Below are 18,518 nucleotides of genomic sequence, written 5' to 3'. Positions count from 1 at the left end.
CAGAAGGAAGGAAGGAAGGAAGGAGGGAGGGACAGGAAGGAAGGGAGGGAGGGAGGAGAAGTGGGACAGAAGGAAGGAAGGAAGGAAGGAAGGAAGGAAGGAAGGAAGGAAGGAAGGAAGGAAGGAAGGAAGGAAGGAAGGAGAAGATGGGACAGAAGGAAGGGAGGAAAGAAAAGGAAAGAAGACAGGAATGGAGAAAAGAAAGAAGGAAACAAGGAAGGAAACAAGGAAGGAGAAGGTGGGACAGAAGGGAGGGAGGGAGGGAGGGACGGAGGGAAGGGTTTGTTTGTGGAAATAAAACAGCCCAAAGCAGATAGAAAGAAATTCTGCTGTTCTCAAGCAGTAGGACTCCCACGGAATAGTAAGTGGGAGAGCAGGAGGAGGACATGTAGTAGCAGTGGGGAAGAGTGGAGTAGTGGGCAGTGGGTATCATCTTGTGTTTGTTTGCTGCCCATCTCTCACCATGAGGTAACTCTGGTTGTGTGCGTGTTGTGTAGGGTCCTGTGTTGTTGTGTTGTCTTACTTGTGCTATGGAGCTCAATAATTGAAGTATACTTTAAAAAAAGAACCTGCAGCAGATAGGATGGCATTAAAAAAAATAAGCCGGGTATTAATTTCTTTTTTTTTAAAGTTTTTTATTTTTCTACAAGTATATTATTGTGTGAACAGCGTGGAACCAGAGTTATATTTTAGTACAAATAAAACTGCTCTTCATATTTAACACAATTAACAATCTTATAGACTTTTAGTCGTAATACACATATGTTGCTGAATTATATTTCCTTCATTATTTAATATTTCAATAGATTATTTTTTATGCCAATCTCCATATTCTTGATATCACTCCTTTTACTACAGATAAAATTAATTTCTAAATACATTAAAAGTATTAACTCATTTTACCACTGACTGTTAAATCCTGAGTCTTGTCTAATAAGGTTCTTCCGTCCAATCACCCTCAATGATGGTTAGAGGATAATTTGGCTAAGGTGGAGAGAGAAAATTAGAGTTTTAGACAGAATGGAGTCTCTTAGAAGACAAAACTGGTATCCAACCTCCTGGACATAATGGAAATTCTCTAAAAACCCTCATGAAAATCACTCAAAGCAACAGACCTGCGGTCCTTCAAAGCTTATCCATTTATTCTAACACAATGACCCACCGGTGGCCGCCCTGCCCAATTTGACTCCATTCCTGCTAAAGCTCTATTTTTAGGTTTTTAAGGACTGCCACAACACTACCTCACCCACGCGTCAAATCTGTCATCTTTTGACATTAACTGACCATTGCAATTTAGCTATGCTCTCCTACCCCAGCTAAGTGACAATTCTCAGTGCGGTAATGGACATGGGACAAAAGCACAAAAGGTACAATAAATAAAATTACCCGACATTACCACAACAGGTAATAAAGCTCATGTGAGTTTCGGGTTAATGTCAGGGTTCCAAGGAACACCCCCAACGAAATAAAGCTCTGAGGCTTGTGGTTCCTCAAAGTTCCAATTTATTAGAGATGTCATGTTGGCACAGCTGGGAAAACCCGAAACTGAAATCTTCCAGGTTTTCCACACCCAGTTGACAGTTCACAGCCCTGCCCCACACCCACAAGTTCATCACATTGTCCAATCAGCTCTTCACACTCAATTGGATACAATCTTCAAGCAGTCTACATCAGACTGCAGATGAAAGTCCTTGAATACGGAATGTTGTTATGACTAACTTTCTACCGCTCCAACAACAACCCCCTCCAGCTAAACTATGTGGCAGTTAAGAAGCAAAAAGAAAATTTCCTTCCAAAACTGACAGCTCTTTTAACTTAGAGAAATGACTACTTGTCAAGTAGAAGGAGTTTGGAAAGTGATTTGGAAAGCACGTTCCTTAAGAGAGAAGGGGAAAAAAAGTGGAAGATTTCAAAAGTTCTTCTTTAAACTGAAAAACCAGAATCATGAAGGCCGTGGGAAAGGTAAGTCAATCATTCACGTTGAGACTTTGGAAAAAGTTCAGAGAAGAGCAACTAAGATGATCAAAGGCAGTGGTGGGATTCAAAGAATTTAACAACTGGTTCTCTGCCCTAATGACTGGCTGGGTGGGCCTGGCTATGCTGGCCATAACCAGGGCGTGTATGACTAGTGGTGGGATTCAAATAATTCAGGGGTAGTTAATCTTTTTATACCTACCGCCCACTTTTGTATCTCTGTTAGTAGTAAAATTTTCTAACCGCCCACCGGTTCCACAGTAATGCACCGTGTATCGTCATCTGTGCATGCCTCTCGCGCATCGTGGGTTGGGTTTGGGGGGAGGGCGGCTACCAGCTCTGCTTGTCTGTTACAGCTGGGTGGTGTGGGGGGAGATGCGCGAGCTATTCTGGGACAAGGCTCTTTTGTTTGCGGTTGCACTATACGCCATTTAGTTTCACTTACGTAATGTGAACTAAACGTATGCGTGGGCGATACAAATAGTATATTTTCAGAAATTTAAATTGTTACAGGGAATTTTATGAAAACCTAATGAAGATGTTTTTAAATAATGCTATGAATTTTTTTAAAAAAGTAAATTAAATTTAAAAAAAGGAAAGTGTTTCAGTATCGGACAAAACCCCTACCGCCCACCATGAAAGCTGGAATGCCCACCAGTGGGTGGTAGGGACCAGGTTGACTACCACTGAAATAATTTAACAACCGGTTCTCTGCCTTAATGATTTTTTCCAACAACCAGTTCACCAAACTGCTCAGAAAGTTGACAACCGGTTCTCCCAAAGTGGTGCAAACTGCCTGAATCCCACCTCTGGGTGTGACTGGCAGCACTCGGCCTCCTGCACCCCCCTGGGAGCAAAAATGGACCATGGGGGGATGTGGTGCCCCCCCGTGCCCGTTTTGGGCCTAGTAGGCCTCCCTGCAGCCTCCTGGGAACAAAAATGGGCCGTGGGGGGGCCACGCCACGCCCCCATACCCGATTTTGGGCCTAGTAGGCCTCTCTGCACTTACCTGGGAGCCAAAATGGGGCATGTGGGGACTCCTGGAAGGGGCAGGGAGGGGAGGGGAGGGGAGGGGAGGGGAGGGGAGGGGCCAGCCAGCAATTTAACTACCGGTCTGCCCGAACCGGCTGAATCTCACCACTGATCAAAGGCTGGAGGCTAAAACATATGAAGAACAGCTGCAGGTTTTGGGTCTGGCTAGTCTAAAGAGAAGGACTAGGGGCGACATGATAGCAGTATTCCAGTATTTGAGGGGCTACCACAAATAAGAGGGGGTCAAATTATTCTACAAAGCACCAGAGGGCAGGACAAGAAACAATGGATGGAAACTAATCAAGGAGAGAAGCAACCTGGAATTGAGGAAACACTTCCTAACAGTGAGGACAATTAACCAGTAGAACAGCTTACATTCTGAAATCATGGGTGCTCCATAACTGGAGGTTTTTAAGAAGAGACTGGACAACCACTTGTCTGAAATGGTATAGAATCTCCTGCTTGAGCAGGGGGTGGACTAGAAGACCTCCAAGGTCCCTTCCAGCTCATTCTATCCTATTCTATTTAGTGACTGTTCGAAGTTACAGGGGCACTGAAAAAAGTGACTTTTTAAAAAAAAAATTGCATTTATATCCCGCCCTTCTCCGAAGACTCAGGGCGGCTTACACTGTGTCAAGCAATAGTCTTCATCCATTTGTATATTTATATACAAAGTCAACTTATTGCCCCCAACAATCTGGGTCCTCATTTTACCTACCTTATAAAGGATGGAAGGCTGAGTCAACCTTGGGCCTGGTGGGACTTGAACCTGCAGTAATTGCAAACAGCTGCTGTTAATAACAGACTGTCTTAGCAGTCTGAGCCACACAGACCCCGTAACAGACTTACGACTGTTTTTCACACTTACGACCGTTGTAGCATCCCCATGGTCAGGTGGATCAATATTCAGATGCTTGGCAACTGATTCATATTTATGACGGTTGCAGTGTCCCGGGGTCATGCGATCCCCTTTTGGGAACTTCTGGCAAGCAAACTCAATGGGGGAAGCCAAATTCACTTAACAACCGTGTTATTAATTTAACAGCTGCAGTGGATTCACTTAGCAACTGTGGCAAGAAAGGATGTAAAATGTAAAAAGATTTCCCAGCTTTCTGGAGAAGGCACAAATCGTGTGACAATTCACTTAACAACAGCAGTGGATTCACTTAACAACTGTGTCCGCAAAAGTTGTGAAATGGGACAAAGCTCGTTTAATAACTGCCTCGCTTAGCAATTTTAGCCTCTCTTGTGGTTGTAAGTCAAGACTACCTGTATCTTTGTAGAATTATTGGTGGCTCTGGATTGACAGGAGTGTTGTGTCTCGTCCGATCTCACCACAGCCGGGGCCTTCTTATCTGCTTCCAAACACGGAGGAATGTCCTAGTATACCTCCCGGCCCCAGCCCTGGCTCCATGCCCAGACAGGCTGAAGAAGAAGAAATACCTCCAGCCCCCAGCTCTGGCTCCATGCCCAGGCAAACGGAGCAACTAGACCCCTCCCCCTCCTCCACAGCATGTGAGCCTGAGGGAGGTCAATTGCCAACAGCTGCAGACTGGAGTGACCCTCGCGTCAGAAGACTTGATAGACGGAGGCAACAGAAGGAAGGGAGGGGCAGGCCTGGATAAGTGCTGAGTCATGGAGCCACACCCCATGGCCTATATAAAGGACCTGCTTTCTGGCATTCTCTGAGTCAGGCAAAGTCTAAACATATCTTGCTGAAGTCACTTTCTGTTCTCCTGCCTGCCTTGAGGACTTTGCTAGGACTTTGGCAGAGCTGCAGAGGCACGCCTGATTCGGATTTCCCTGACCCGGCCGTCAGCGGAGGAGTGGGACACGACAAGGAGGGGTCCTTGGTGCTCTCTGAGTTTGGTTGTTTTCTGGCAGGCGTTTCATTACCGGAGCTAGGTAACATAAACCGCACTGATTATGTTACCTAATGAAACACCTGCAAGAAATCCCAGGTAAAAGCACCAGGTACGCCTCAAAAATCAGCCTTCAATCTGATGCTCTCTCAAAGCGTCATCTTTTGAGCCAACTCTCCCGGGATTTGAAAGCAGCATATCTCACGATTTTCAAATCAATTTTTATTTTAGCTTTGGGAGAAAACTGGGGAGAGATTCCTGTTCAAAAACTACTGACAATGACGGGTCTACAGGGAGGATATGATTAAAGTATCCACTGAGCTAGTGGTTTTTCTTTAATTAGCATATGCCTATTATCTTCTTTTTTTTAATGGACAGGGAAGGAAGGAAGGAAGGAAGGAAGGAAGGAAGGAAGGAAGGAAGGAAGGAAGGAAGGAAGAGACAAACCGCAAATCTGTTGGGCTTTCTCCTGTATCTCCCACCCATCTTCCAGGTGACTGGAGTCCTCCCCTCCCCCAAAAAAATACGCTTTTGCCCTCCATTCTTCCAGAATTCAGGAAAACTGCATCAAGCCATCTCTTTCCCCCCCACCCCCCTTCCCTTTTTGTCACCGCTGGTTTGATTGACGTGAATGACACTCACCTTGCCAGAGCCTTGGGTTGTGGTTTTTTTTTAAGTCTATTATCTTTATTCTTCTATTTTTAATTTGATTTGGGTTTTTCAAGGCCGGCATTTGCCTCAAGTGAGCACTGCACATTGCATATGTGTGTGTGTATGTGTGTGTATGCTAGTATTATATTTAATACTAATATATATAGAGAGAGAGGGAAGGGAAGAGAGAGAGATAAGAGATAGAGATAGAGAGAGACACAGAGAGAGAGACAGAGAGACAGACAGAGATAGAGATAGACAGACAGAGAGGGAGAGAGAGACAGAGAGTGATAGACAGAGAGAGACAGATAGACAGATAGAGATAGACAGAGAGAGGGAGACACCGACAGACCGACAGATAGAGATAGAGATAGATAGAGAGAAGGAGAAAGTGAGAGAGAGACAGACAGAGAGAGAGACAGAGAGACAGCTAGAGATAGAGATAGACAGAGAGAGGGAGAGACAGATAGACAGATAGAGATCCAGATAGATAGACAGAGGGAGAGAGGGAGACAGAGAGAGACAGAGAGAGGAAGAGAAGGAGAGAGAAACAGAGAGAGAGAGAGAGAGAGAGAGAGAATCCTGTCATAAATCCGCCAAGGTCTGGATGACCGTATGCTTTGCGCTTATGCCAGCAAGCCTTTGCGGGAATAAAGTTAGCAAAGGTGCGCCGCCGGAGCTCTCCTCGCCCTGGGCGTGCTAAAGGTGGGCGTGCAAGGGAGCCCATTCTCTCTTCCTCAACAGGGGGGGGGGCAGGGGGGAGGGAGAAATGAGGGGGCGGTGCCAGTAGCAAGAAAACCCCCCTCCCTCTTCCTTTTAACACCAGTTGGCTAGAAGAGAGCAGGCGGCTCTTGCACAGGTAGAGAGGGAGCGAGCGACGCGCCGGGTGATTGCACCGTTTTCGGCTCGTTGCCCGCATTTCTCCAAGCTGAAGCCTGAGCCTCGCCTCCACCTACCGGGTGCAAATCCGAGATCGGCGTCGTTGCCAGCCAGTTGTCTCTGCTGCCCCGCCGGGTCCCTTCTTTGGAGGAGCGGACAACCATCGCCGATGGAGCCGGGCAGTCGGAAAGGCGCTCCAGCCTGGCTGGTGTTGCTTCTGCTTGCAATAGTCCCGACTGCGCTGCGCGGTAAGTAGCGGCGGGGGAGGGGGGGAAGGCTCGGAGCCGGTCAGAATAAGGGAGTGAGAAAGGGACCTTGGAGGTCGTCTAGTCCAACCCCACCCCTCCCTGCCCGCGGCAGGAGATCTCATTCTGGATTTTCTTTGGGCGAGAGGCTGACTCTGTAAACCGCTTAGAGAGGGCTGTGAAGCGCCGTCAAGCGGTATATAAGTCTGTTAGCTATCGCTGTGGATGGGATGGATGCGTGGAAAGGATAAGGGAATAACAGAACAGAATAAGAGAGTTGGAAGGGGCCCCCGGAGGTCCTCCAGTCCACCCTCTCTCGCAGGAGACTCTACTATGCCATTTCAGACAAAGGGGATATCCAGGCTTTTTCTTAAAAACTTCCAGTGCGTGTTGGAGCATCCACAACTTCTGGAGGCAAGTCGTTCCGCTGATTAATTGTTCTAGCTGTCAGGAAGTCTCTGCTCAGTTCTAGGTTGCTTCTCTCCTTGATCAGTTGCTTCTTGTTCTGCTTTCAGGTGTTTTTGGAGAATAGGTTAACACCACCACTCCCATCTGTTGGGGTAGCCCCTTAGATATCAGAAGACTGCTATCATGTCACCCCTAGTCAATGGTGAAATCCAAATTTTTTTACTACAGGTTCTGTGGCCATGTCCTGGTGTGGCTTGGTGGAAGTGGCAGGGGAAGGATATTGCAAAATCTCCATTCCCACCCCACTCTGGGGCCAGCCAGAGATGGTATTTGCCGGTTCTACGAACTGCTCAAAATTTCCACTACCGGTTCTCCAGAACCTGCTGGATTTCACCTCTGCCCCTAGTCCTTCTTTTTATTAAACTAGACATACCCAGTTCCTGCAACCGTTCTTCATTTCTAGGTTGGATCATCTCTCCTTCATTAATTTCATTCATTGCTTCTTGTCCAGCTTCCGGGTTATTTGGGGAATAGGTTGACCCTCTTAAATTTGCGGCAGGCCCTCAAATATCATGTCCTTTTTTAAAAATTAAACTAGACATCCCCAATTCCTGCAGCCTTTCTTTGCAAGTTTTAGCCTCCAGTCCCCTAAGCATCTTTGTTGCTCTTCTCTGCACTCTTTCTAGAGTCTCAGCATCTTTTTTACATCGTGGCGACCAAAACTGAATGCAATATTCCAAGTGTAGCCTTACCAAGGCATTATAAAGGGTCATTAACACTTTTATGTGATCTTGATTCTGTCCCTCTGTTAATGCAACCTAGGGCTGTGTTGGCTTTTGGGGCATTTTTTTTTTTTGATGGGGGGTAGCAGATCCGTGGATTCGTCTTGGCACAGGGGCTTCCATCGAGGGCTGCTTTTTTGGGGCAGATAGAATGCCAGTTTGTAGGCTTGTTGGTTTATTAACCACCAACCGTTTTTATGTAAGTTTAAGTTTTATGTCAACAGCGTGGTATATGCTGCCCTTAAAAAAATAATAAACTATCCAGGAAGGATCTTACGTGATGCTGTTATTAATAAATAACATTGTCTTTATTCATGCTTTAGAATAAGCATTAATTGGGTTAATGCTGAACGGTTTGAAGGAACGTTCGTTGCCTTGGATGGCTCTCCGTACTAAAAAGATGGCATTTAAAGGTTTGCTTAACAATCAATGCCCAACAAAGCAGAATAGAATAGAATAGAATAGAATAGAATAGAATAGAATAGAATAGAATAGAATAGAATAGAATAGAATAGAATTTTATTGGCCAAGTGTGATTGGACACACAAGGAATTTGTCTTGGTGCATATGCTCTCAGTGTACATAAAAGAAAAGATACGTTCATCAAGGTACAACATTTACAACACAATTGATGGTCAATATATCAATATAAATCATAAGGATTGCCAGCAACAGTTATAGTCATACAGTCATAAGTGGAAAGAGATTGGTGGTGGGAACTATGAAACGATTAATAGTAGTGCAGATTCAGTAAATAGTCTGACAGTGTTGATGGAATTATTTGTTTAGCAGAGTGATGGCCTTCGGGGAAAAACTGTTTTCGTGTCTAGTTGTTCTGGTGTGCAGTGCTCTATAGCGTCGTTTTGAGGGTAGGAGTTGAAACAGTTTATGTCCAGGATGCGAGTGATCTGCAAATATTTTCACGGCCCTCTTCTAGAATAGAATAGAATAGAATAGAATAGAATAGAATAGAATAGAATAGAATAGAATAGAATAACAGAGTTGGAAGGCACCTTGGAGGTCTTCTAGTCCAACCCCCTGCTTAGGCAGGAAACCCTACACTACTTCAGACAAATGGTTGTCCAAACTTTTCTTCAAAGCTTTCAGTGTTGGAGCATTCACAACTTCTGGGGCTAAGTTGTTCCACTAATTAATTGTTCTGTCAGGAAAATCCTCTTTAGTTCTAGGTTGTTTCTCTCTTTGATTAGTTTCCACTCATTGCTTCTTGTCCTGCCTTCAGGTGCTTTGGAGAATAGCTTGACTCCCTCTTCTTTGTGGCAACCCCTGAGATATTGGAAGACTGCTATCAAGTCTCCCCTAATCCTTCTTTTCATTAAACTAGACATACCCAGTTCCTGCAACTGTTCTTCATATGTTTTAGCCTCCAGTCCCCTAATCATCTTTGTTGCTCTTCTCTGCATTCTTTCTAGAGTCTCGACATCTTTTTTACATATTGGCAACCAAACCTGAATGTGATATTCCAAGTGTGGCCTTACCAAGGCTACACTTGTATAAGTCTGACTATATAACTACTTGTATAGGTCTAAGTGCTATTGCTGTTGCTAATATGTGATCCTGCTTTGCAACACAATCAGTTCTTCCATGTCAGTTGCTACTCTGTGAATAAATGACAGTTTTGGCCATCCATGCCCTTTGGCTGCCTTCAGAGGTGTAGCTATTTGACCTTTCAGTCACAACAGGTTACAGAAGCTCTCAGCACTTTCAACAGAGTGATGGATTTTAGCAGAGAGGTTTAACCCTTTTGTAAAATCGGTAGATAACGCCAGTGTCAAAAAGGTTCATTTCAAAATAACAGCCTGCAACATTTTAATTGAAAGGATGCAAGAGAAGGTAATGATTCATAATGCATAAACATCCAGATTGAATGATCACGCCAGAGGTTATTTTTTTTAAAAAGAAATTGAGATGCCTTCAGTTGTTCACAACTCTAGGGATCACAACCCCCACTTTACGGACTAGTTTATGGTACAATGGCTTCTAACATCTGGCCTGGAATTTGCTTAATTAAATCACCTTAGTTTACCCCTTATTATTATTTTTTCTTTTATGTACACTGAGAGCATATGCACCAAAACAAATTTCTTGTGTGTCCAATCACACTTGGCCAATAAATTCTATTCTATTCTAAAATATTATAAACGTATGTCTGATGTATGTGCAAAAACGTATGTGCAAAAATTGGCTTGAAACTCAACATTAAGAAAACTAAAATCATGGCATCCGGCCTTCTCAATTCCTGGCAGATAGATGGGGAAGAAATGGAGGTAGTGACAGATTTTATTTTCCTGGGCTCCAAGATCCACGCAGATGGGGACTGCAGCCAAGAAATTAAAAGACGCTTGCTCCTGGGGAGGAAAGCTATGGCAAATCTAGACAGCGTACTAAAAAGCAGAGACATCACCCTGCCAACAAAAGCATGTATAGTCAAGGCTATGGTTTTCCCAGTTGCAATGTATGGCTGTGAAGGTTGGACCATAAGAAAGGCTGAGCGCCAAAGAATTGAGACCTTTGAACTCTGGTGCTGGAGAAGACTCCTGCGAGTCCCTTGGATTACAAGGCGAACAAACAAGTCAGTCCTAGAGGAGATCAACCCTGACTGCTCTTTAGAAGGCCAGATCCTGAAGAGGAAACACAAATACTTTGGCCACCTAATGAGAAGGAAGAACTCACTGGAGAAGAGTCTAATGCTGGGAAAGACTGAGGGTAAAAGAAGAAGGGGACGACAGAGAACGAGGTGGCTGGATGGAGTCACTGAAGCAGTAGGCATGAGCTTAAATGGACTCCAGAGGATGATAGAGGACAGGAAGGCCTGGAGGAACGTTGTCCATGGGGTTGCGATGGGTCGGACACGACTTCACAACTAACAACAACAAATGTCTGATACTGATATAGATTAACAGAGTCGGATGGGACCTTGTAGGTCATCTAATCCAGGGGTCTCCAACCTTGGCAACTTTAAGACTTGTGGATTTCAACTCCCAGAATTCCTCAGCCAGCAAAGCTGGCTGAGGAACCTGAAAGTTGAAGTCCACAAGTCTTAAAGTTGCCAAGGTTGGAGACCCCTGAACTAGTCCAACCCCTTGTCCAAACAGGAGACCCTACACCATTTCTGACAGATGGCAGTCCAATCTCTTCTTGAAAGCTTCCAGTGATGAAGCTCCCACAACTTTTGAAGGCAACTTCGGTTCCATTGGTTTTGATTGTTCTCACTGTCAGAAAATTTCTCCTTATTTCCAGGTTGAATCTCTCCTTGATCAGTTTCCATCCATTATTCCTTGTCTGGCCTTCAGATGCTTTGGAAAATAGCTTGACCCCTTCCTCTCTGTGGCAGCCCCTCAAATATTGGAAGACTGCTATCATGTCTCCCCTGGTCCTTTTCTTCAATAGACTAGCCATGCCCAATTCCTGCAACCATTCTTCATATGTTTTCGCTTCCAGTCCCCTAATCATCCTGGTTGCTCTTCTCTGCACTCTTTCTAGAGTCTCAACATCTTTTTTATAGTGCGGTGACCAAAACTGGATGCAGTACTCTAAGTCTAGATTACTGATATAATTTTCTGCTTCATTTGTCAGGAAATCAGCAAAAGTGACCATCATAGGCTCTTTTTGGCACACTACATTATATGTTGGATAGTTTGTTTTTCATCCCCGCAATCACAATTCGGTCATATTATTTTGCCCACTTATATAAAACCTATAATGGAGACTTTGCTGATTTCCTGGCTGTGAAAAATGAAGCAAAAAAAAATTATATTTGTAATCTAGACACGTATTTATTATAGTTTAGATTTTAGATTTCATATTTTAATCTCTTGTGTTTTTATCGAAATGTGATGTGAATGTGCTATTTACGATAAATAAGACCCTTTAAAATAGTACAGGACCCTCTGATCATTTTGTTTTAAGTGGCAGACTAAAATAGCACGTGGCTTTCCTTCACTTTTATGTCACTCAGATGTAAGTGGGGACAATCCAGTGGTGGGATTCAAATGTTTTTTACTACCAGTTCTGTGGGCGTGGCTTGGTGGGCATGGCAGGGGAAGGATACTGTAAAATCTCCATTCCCTCCAGGGGAAGGATACCGTAAAATCTCCATTCTCTCCCCACTCCAGGGGAAGGATACCGTAAAATCTCCATTCCCTCCCCACTCCAGGGGAAGGATACTGTAAAATCTCCATTCCCTCCCCACTCCAGGGGAAGGATACTGTAAAATCTCCATTCCCTCCCCACTCCAGGGGAAGGATACTGTAAAATCTCCATTCCCTCCCCACTCCAGGGGAAGGATACTGTAAAATCTCCATTCCCTCCCCACTCCAGGGGAAGGATACTGCAAAATTTTATTTATTTATTTATTTATTTATTTATTTATTTATTTATTTATTTATTTATTTATTTATTTATTTATTTATTTATTTATTTATTTATTTATAATTACATTTCTATACTGCACCATCTCCCGAAGGACTCAGGGCGGCTTACAATGTATAAGGCAATAGTCTCATTCTATTTGTATATTTTTTACAAAGTCAACTTATTGCCCCCCCAACAATCTGGGTCCTCATTTTACCTACCTTATAAAGGGTGGAAGGCTGAGTCAACCTTGGGCCGGGCTCGAACCTGCAGTAATTGCAGGCTTTGTGTTTATTTATTTATAATTACATTTCTATACCGCACCATCTCCCGAAGGACTCAGGGCGGTTTACAGCCATATTAAAATACACACACCAATACAAATATAAATATAATAAATGACAATATTTAAAAACAATTAAAAGCAAATATTTAATGGCCGAATCACTAAAATGGTCAAAGACCGATTAAAACCCATTAAAATTTCGCTAAAATATTTCTTAGGCTAATCCCGCTCGGTGAAATAATAAAGTCTTCAGTTCACGTTTGAAGGCCCGGAGGTCGGGGAGTTGGCGTAACCCCGCCATAGGGCCGGTGCCGCCACAGAGAAGGCCCTCCCTCTGGGGGCCGCCAACCTACATTGTTTGGTCGAGGAGTCCCGCTCTGTGGGAGCGCACAGGTCGTTGGGAGGCAATCGGTGGCAGAAGGCGGTCTCGCAAATACCCCGGTCCTAAGCCAAAATCCCCATTTCCTCCCCATCAGCTGGGACTCAGGAGGCAGAGAATAGATGGAGGTGGGGCCAGTCAGACATGGTATTTACCATGGTATTTACTGGTTCTTCAAACTACTCAAAATTTCCACTACCGGTTCTCCAGAACCTGCTGAAACCCACCTGTGGGACAATCCCAGCGTTTCCCCTTCATATCAGGTCTTTTAAGATGGGGAAGGTACAGCTTGCTTAGAAGAAAAATGCTTTTATTCTACTGGAGGCTTTTTTCTGAGTGCAGATTGCACATATGTGAAATCTAATATAGATTAATATTATAATGAGGACAAAGAGTTAAACTCTCTCTTTCTTTAAGTAAAATTCTGGAGCCGGTTCGTGTACTGCTGGTCCTCGACTTACGACAGTTCATTTAGTGACCCTTTGAAGTTATAGTGGCATTGAATAAAGTGACATAGAGCTTCTCAGTAATCCAGGTTATAGTTGTCCCAAAAAAAAGGTGCTTTTTCAGGAGGCAGCTGGACTTTCTTGTTTTTATTTTAAAAACGTTTCGCTTCTCATCCAAGAAGCTTCTTCAGCTCTGACAGGATGAAGCTGAAGAAGCTTCTTGGATAAGAAGCGAAACGTCTTCAAAAAAAAAACAAGAAAGTCCAGTTGCCTCCTGAAAAAGCACCTTGGGACATATGTTTGTTTTCCACACTTACGGCCATTAATCTCCATGGTCACATGATCAAAATTCAGTTGCTTGGCCACTGACTCATATTTATGACCCTTGCAGTGTCCTGGGGTCATGTGATTAGTTTTTTGCAACCTTCTGATAAGCAAAGCCAATGCGGGAAGCCAGATTTGCTTAACGAAAGTGTTTAATAACTTAACAGCAGTGATTCACGTTATAACTGGGGCGAGAAAGGTTGTAAAATGGGGGGGGAAACTCACTTAACAACTGTCTCACTTAGCAACAGAAATGTTAGGCTCAAAATACTGGCTACCGGTAGTCTTTCGGGTGCAATTCAAGGTTTTGGTGACCACCTTTAAAGCGCTCCATGGCTTAGGACCGGGATACCTTCGAGACCGCCTTCTGCCGCCGATTGCCTCCCAACGACCTGTGCGCTCCCACAGAGTGGGCCTCCTCAGGGTGCCGTCGACCAAACAATGTAGGTTGGCGGCCCCCAGGGGGAGGGCCTTCTCTGTGGCGGCACCAGCCCTGTGGAACGAGCTTCCTCCGGGACTACGACAACTACCCGACCTCCGGACCTTCAGACGGGAACTGAAGACTTTATTGTTTCAGCGTGCAGGACTAGCCTAAGATAAAAGGTTTTAGCATATTTTAATGGGGTTTTTATAGGTTTTTTATTTTTTAGTGATCAGGCCTTTATATTATCTAGTTTTAATCGGGTTTTAATGTTTATTTATTGTACTGTTTTAATATGCCTGTGAACCGCCCTGAGTCCTACGGGAGATGGTGCGGTATATAAGTTCGATTAATAAATAAAAATAAATAAATAAAATTGTGGTTCTAAATCGTGAACCCCCTGTGCTGAGTTTTGAGGAAAAAGAACCAAAGCTTTTGTCCCATCAAGGCGACCACATGTGGACTGCAGAAATCTGGACAGCCACTAGGATGCTAAAAATATACCTTATTTATTTATTTGTCAAACACAACAGTATATATATATATAAGTATAAGCATGAAATAACCATACGAATTGGATACAATCAAGGGGAACATTAGGACAGGAACGGAAGGCACGCTGGTGCTCTTATGCACGCCCCTTACAGACCTCTTAGGAATGGGGTGAGGTCAGTAGTAGATAGTCTTTGGTTAAAGCTTTGGGGATTTTGGGAAGAGACCACAGAGTCAGGTAGTGCATTCCAGGCATTAACAACTCTGTTACTGAAGTCATATTTTCTGCAATCAAGATTGGAGCGGTTCACATTAAGCTTAAATCTATTGTGTGCTCGTGTATCCTCTTCTGGAAATGTGATACCCCTCTAACTGTTGGAATGGAAGGGTAGTAATTTAAAGCAAGGGCACAATTGGAAAGTCAGTAGTCCGGCATTTTCAGATCAAAGAATGATCAATCCAGTCTTCTCCTTACTTGTCCCTGCAACTGTTCCCGCCAAAGCTTGCAGTGAAAACTGTGACCCTCTGGAGAAACCAGCTAATTCTCTACCGCAAAGGAAAGAGTGTTTTTATTAGGAGTTGTAGGATTCTTTTAGGAGTAAATGCATACTTTCAACATCTTCTGTCACCAGTTCTTAAATTGACGTTATATCGTCTCTTACTGCTTCTTCTTCTTCTTCTTCTGGATATACAGATATGGCTGGAGGCAGTAATTATTTTCCATATCTCATTTACTCAAGAGGACCAGTTGATTATGAATAATTAAATGTATTTAAAAATAAGTTATTTCTTTCTCGCCTTCTTTGGTTGTTGTTGTATGTACATTGAGGTTATGCACCAGAGACAAATTCCTTGTGTGTCCAATCACACTTGGCGAATAAATCCTATTCTATTCTAGTCTGTTCTAGTCTGTTCTATTCTATTCTATTCTATTCTATTCTATTCTATTCTATTCTATTCTATTCTATTCTATTCTTCTCTTCTCTTCTCTTCTATTTATTCTATTCTATTTCTTTTTTTAAAAATAATTTTTATTAGGTTTTTGACTTTTAAAAACAAAATAAAGAAAAATACAACAAAAAACAAAAACACATTAAAAATATGCAACAGACATAACATCACATCATATATTATTTTACAGTTTACTGTATCGACATAGATATATATTCTCTGTTCTTATTCAATCGTTCCTCTACGTCAGTGGTTCCCAACCTTTTCTTGTTTGAGGCACAACCTTTTCTTGTTTGAGGCACCCTTGGAAAGCCTTTCAAAAGTTCCCGGCACCCTTATAAGGAAATAGATATTTAAAATCTCCGTAGCTCAAAAGTTCCCGGCACCCTCAAAAGATCTCACGGCACCCCTTAGTGCCGCGGCACACTGGTTGGGAACCACTGCTCTACGTGCTTATATTTACATTGGTATCTATTTACAGAACGGTCATTATCCGGTTAACGCTATTCAGTAACTTACACTTCCTGGTTTTAACTTAATTAGATTAACATTCCGATTTATTATTTTGATTTCTTTTTTCCAACTAATCATATTCTATTCTATTTCTATTTCTATTCTATTCCTTTTCCCCCCAGTTCAATGTTTATCTCCTTTTCTTCTTTTCCTTCTGTCTACTGTTAGCTGCATCTCCGTTCTCTCAACATTTCTGCTGCTTAAAATAACATACTTATTTTAAGCGTAAATAAAATGCTGCTTAGCTTTTCAGGCCTTTTTAACACAGAGATTTAATGTTTCACATGCCTGGTTGCTAGCATAATTTATTTATTTATTTTTATTTATTTATTTTATTTGTCATAACAGCATACATAAGCATAAGCATGAAGCAACATGAAGCAACATAACCGCTTCAGTACTTTCTCCTTAATTTGGAGCCATTACGCTTCTGCAGAAGGAAAAACCCACAATGCTAAGCTGTTCCTGGGTACTCATTAAACTGTTAAATTCCTTTATTCGCTTTTTGCAAGTGGATCTTTCTTTTGGAAAGAGAATGCCAGCTGAAGAGAATTTCCAGATCCACAGTGTTTGTGTTTCCATGGATTTTTATTTTTTATTTGAAGAAATAGGTACGACACTTTTGGTCCGTCTTTCAGAGAAAGGTCTTTGATTGGCACCTCGGGTTTTAAAATACTCATTTTTAGCAGCTCTCAGTAGGGAAGAGAGAGCTGTGTCAAAGAACTGACCTGGAAAGAGATATAATGCGATGGGATAAACATTTAATTAGCAGCAATAATAAAACAATCCTGATCTCCAAGCTAGGCAATTTTAACCAGTGGAACAGCTTGCCTTCGGAAGTTGTGGGTGCTCCATCACTGAGGCTTTTAAGAAGAGACTAGACAGCCACTTGTCTGAAGTCCCAAAGGTGCTTTTTCAGGAGGCGACTGCACTTTCTTGTTTTTTCATTGAAGACGTTTCGCTTCTCATCCAAGAAGCTTCTTTAGCTTTGACAGGACGGTGGGGGAATGGAAGGGTTTATATTCCTTGCAGACAGCCGGTCACTTGCATCCTTTTAGAGCAGGGGTGTCAAACTCAAGGCCCGGGGCCTGGATCTGGTCTGCAGGTTGCTTACATCTGTCCCGCAGGGCCTGGAAACAGCAAAGGACCGGCCCGTGGTACCTCTGCCAGCAAAAACAGAGCTTAGGAACGCCACGTGCAGCCCTCCCGAGCTCCATTTTTGCTGGCAGAGGGTTGCAGGAGGATCTTAAAACTGAAAACGGAGCTCGGGAGCCTGTTTTCACTGGCAGAGTGCTTAGGCCACCACAGGTACCCTGGACACGAGTGATATTGAGCTGGCCATGTCCCCGCCGCTCACGCCTCCCCAGCCCAGCCCCCCCCCCCGAGGTCAAACAGGGCCTCTGGGGGCTCAACAGACTAATGCAGTCTGTTATTAACAGCAGCTGCTTGCAATTACTGCAGGTTCAAGTCCCACCAGGCCCAAGGTTGACTCAGCCTTCCATCCTTTATAAGGTAGGTAAAATGAAGACCCAGATTGTTGGGGGCAATAAGTTGACTTTGTATACAATATACAATTGGATGAAGACTATTGCTTGACATAGTGTAAGCTGCCCTGAGTCTTCGGAGAAGGGCGGGATATAAATGCAAATTTAAAAAAACCCAAAAAAACCCCACAATGCTGATGCGGCCCTCAATGAAATTTAGTTTGACACCCCTCTTTTAGAGGGTCATTGAAGCACCTGGAGTTTTATCTGTGTCCTCACTTGAGACACCTCACTTCAAACACCTTCACTTGTCTGAAAACGTCTAGGTCTCCTCCTGTTTGAGCCGGAGGTTGGCCTAGAACAGGGGTCTGCAAACTTGGCTCTTTTAAGACTTGTGGACTTCAATTCCCAGAGTTCTTCAGCCAGCTTTGCTGGCTGAGGAACTCTGGGAGTTGAAGTCCACAAGTCTTAAAAGAGCCAAGTATTTCTGCCCTCCTCCACCTCCGTCCGAATGATGGCTTAATTAGCCGGCACTATCAGCTCTCGTGGCAAAAGAGCCTGCGTCTGCTAAGAGCCCTCGTTATCTTCCACGATGCTGGTGAGTCACAAACTTCAGCTCCAGTCAATCAGTGGATTTGCCTGTTACAAAGAGACACACCAGCTCTTGCTGCCTTTTATATCCTGTGGCGTGTGGCTCCATGACTCAGCACTTCCTATCAGCTGGGTCTGCAGGCGTGGCCTGGGGGGAGGGAAAGAGTCAGGGGATGGAGGCCTCATTATTTCTTCCACCTGGCCTGCTTCTGGCTCCTGGAGCTGAGCCAGGGGAACCGGTGCTCCTGAGATAAGTCCTGATGGCCCTTCCCCCTCACTTTCCAAGTCACTTTCTGGGAGCAGGGCCGGCTCGGGGGGCGCAGACACAACACAGCTGCTCGGGATGCAGAGTAGAGAATTCTAACTTGGATTGGAAGTTGTTCTCACATCACCTTTTCCTCCTAACTCAAGATTTGTTTTGTTTTTA

Source organism: Ahaetulla prasina, chromosome 5 (assembly GCF_028640845.1).
Source record: "Ahaetulla prasina isolate Xishuangbanna chromosome 5, ASM2864084v1, whole genome shotgun sequence".
NCBI lineage: Eukaryota > Metazoa > Chordata > Lepidosauria > Squamata > Colubridae > Ahaetulla > Ahaetulla prasina.
The sequence above is the reverse complement of the archived record's forward strand: the minus strand, read 5'-3'. Positions refer to the sequence as shown.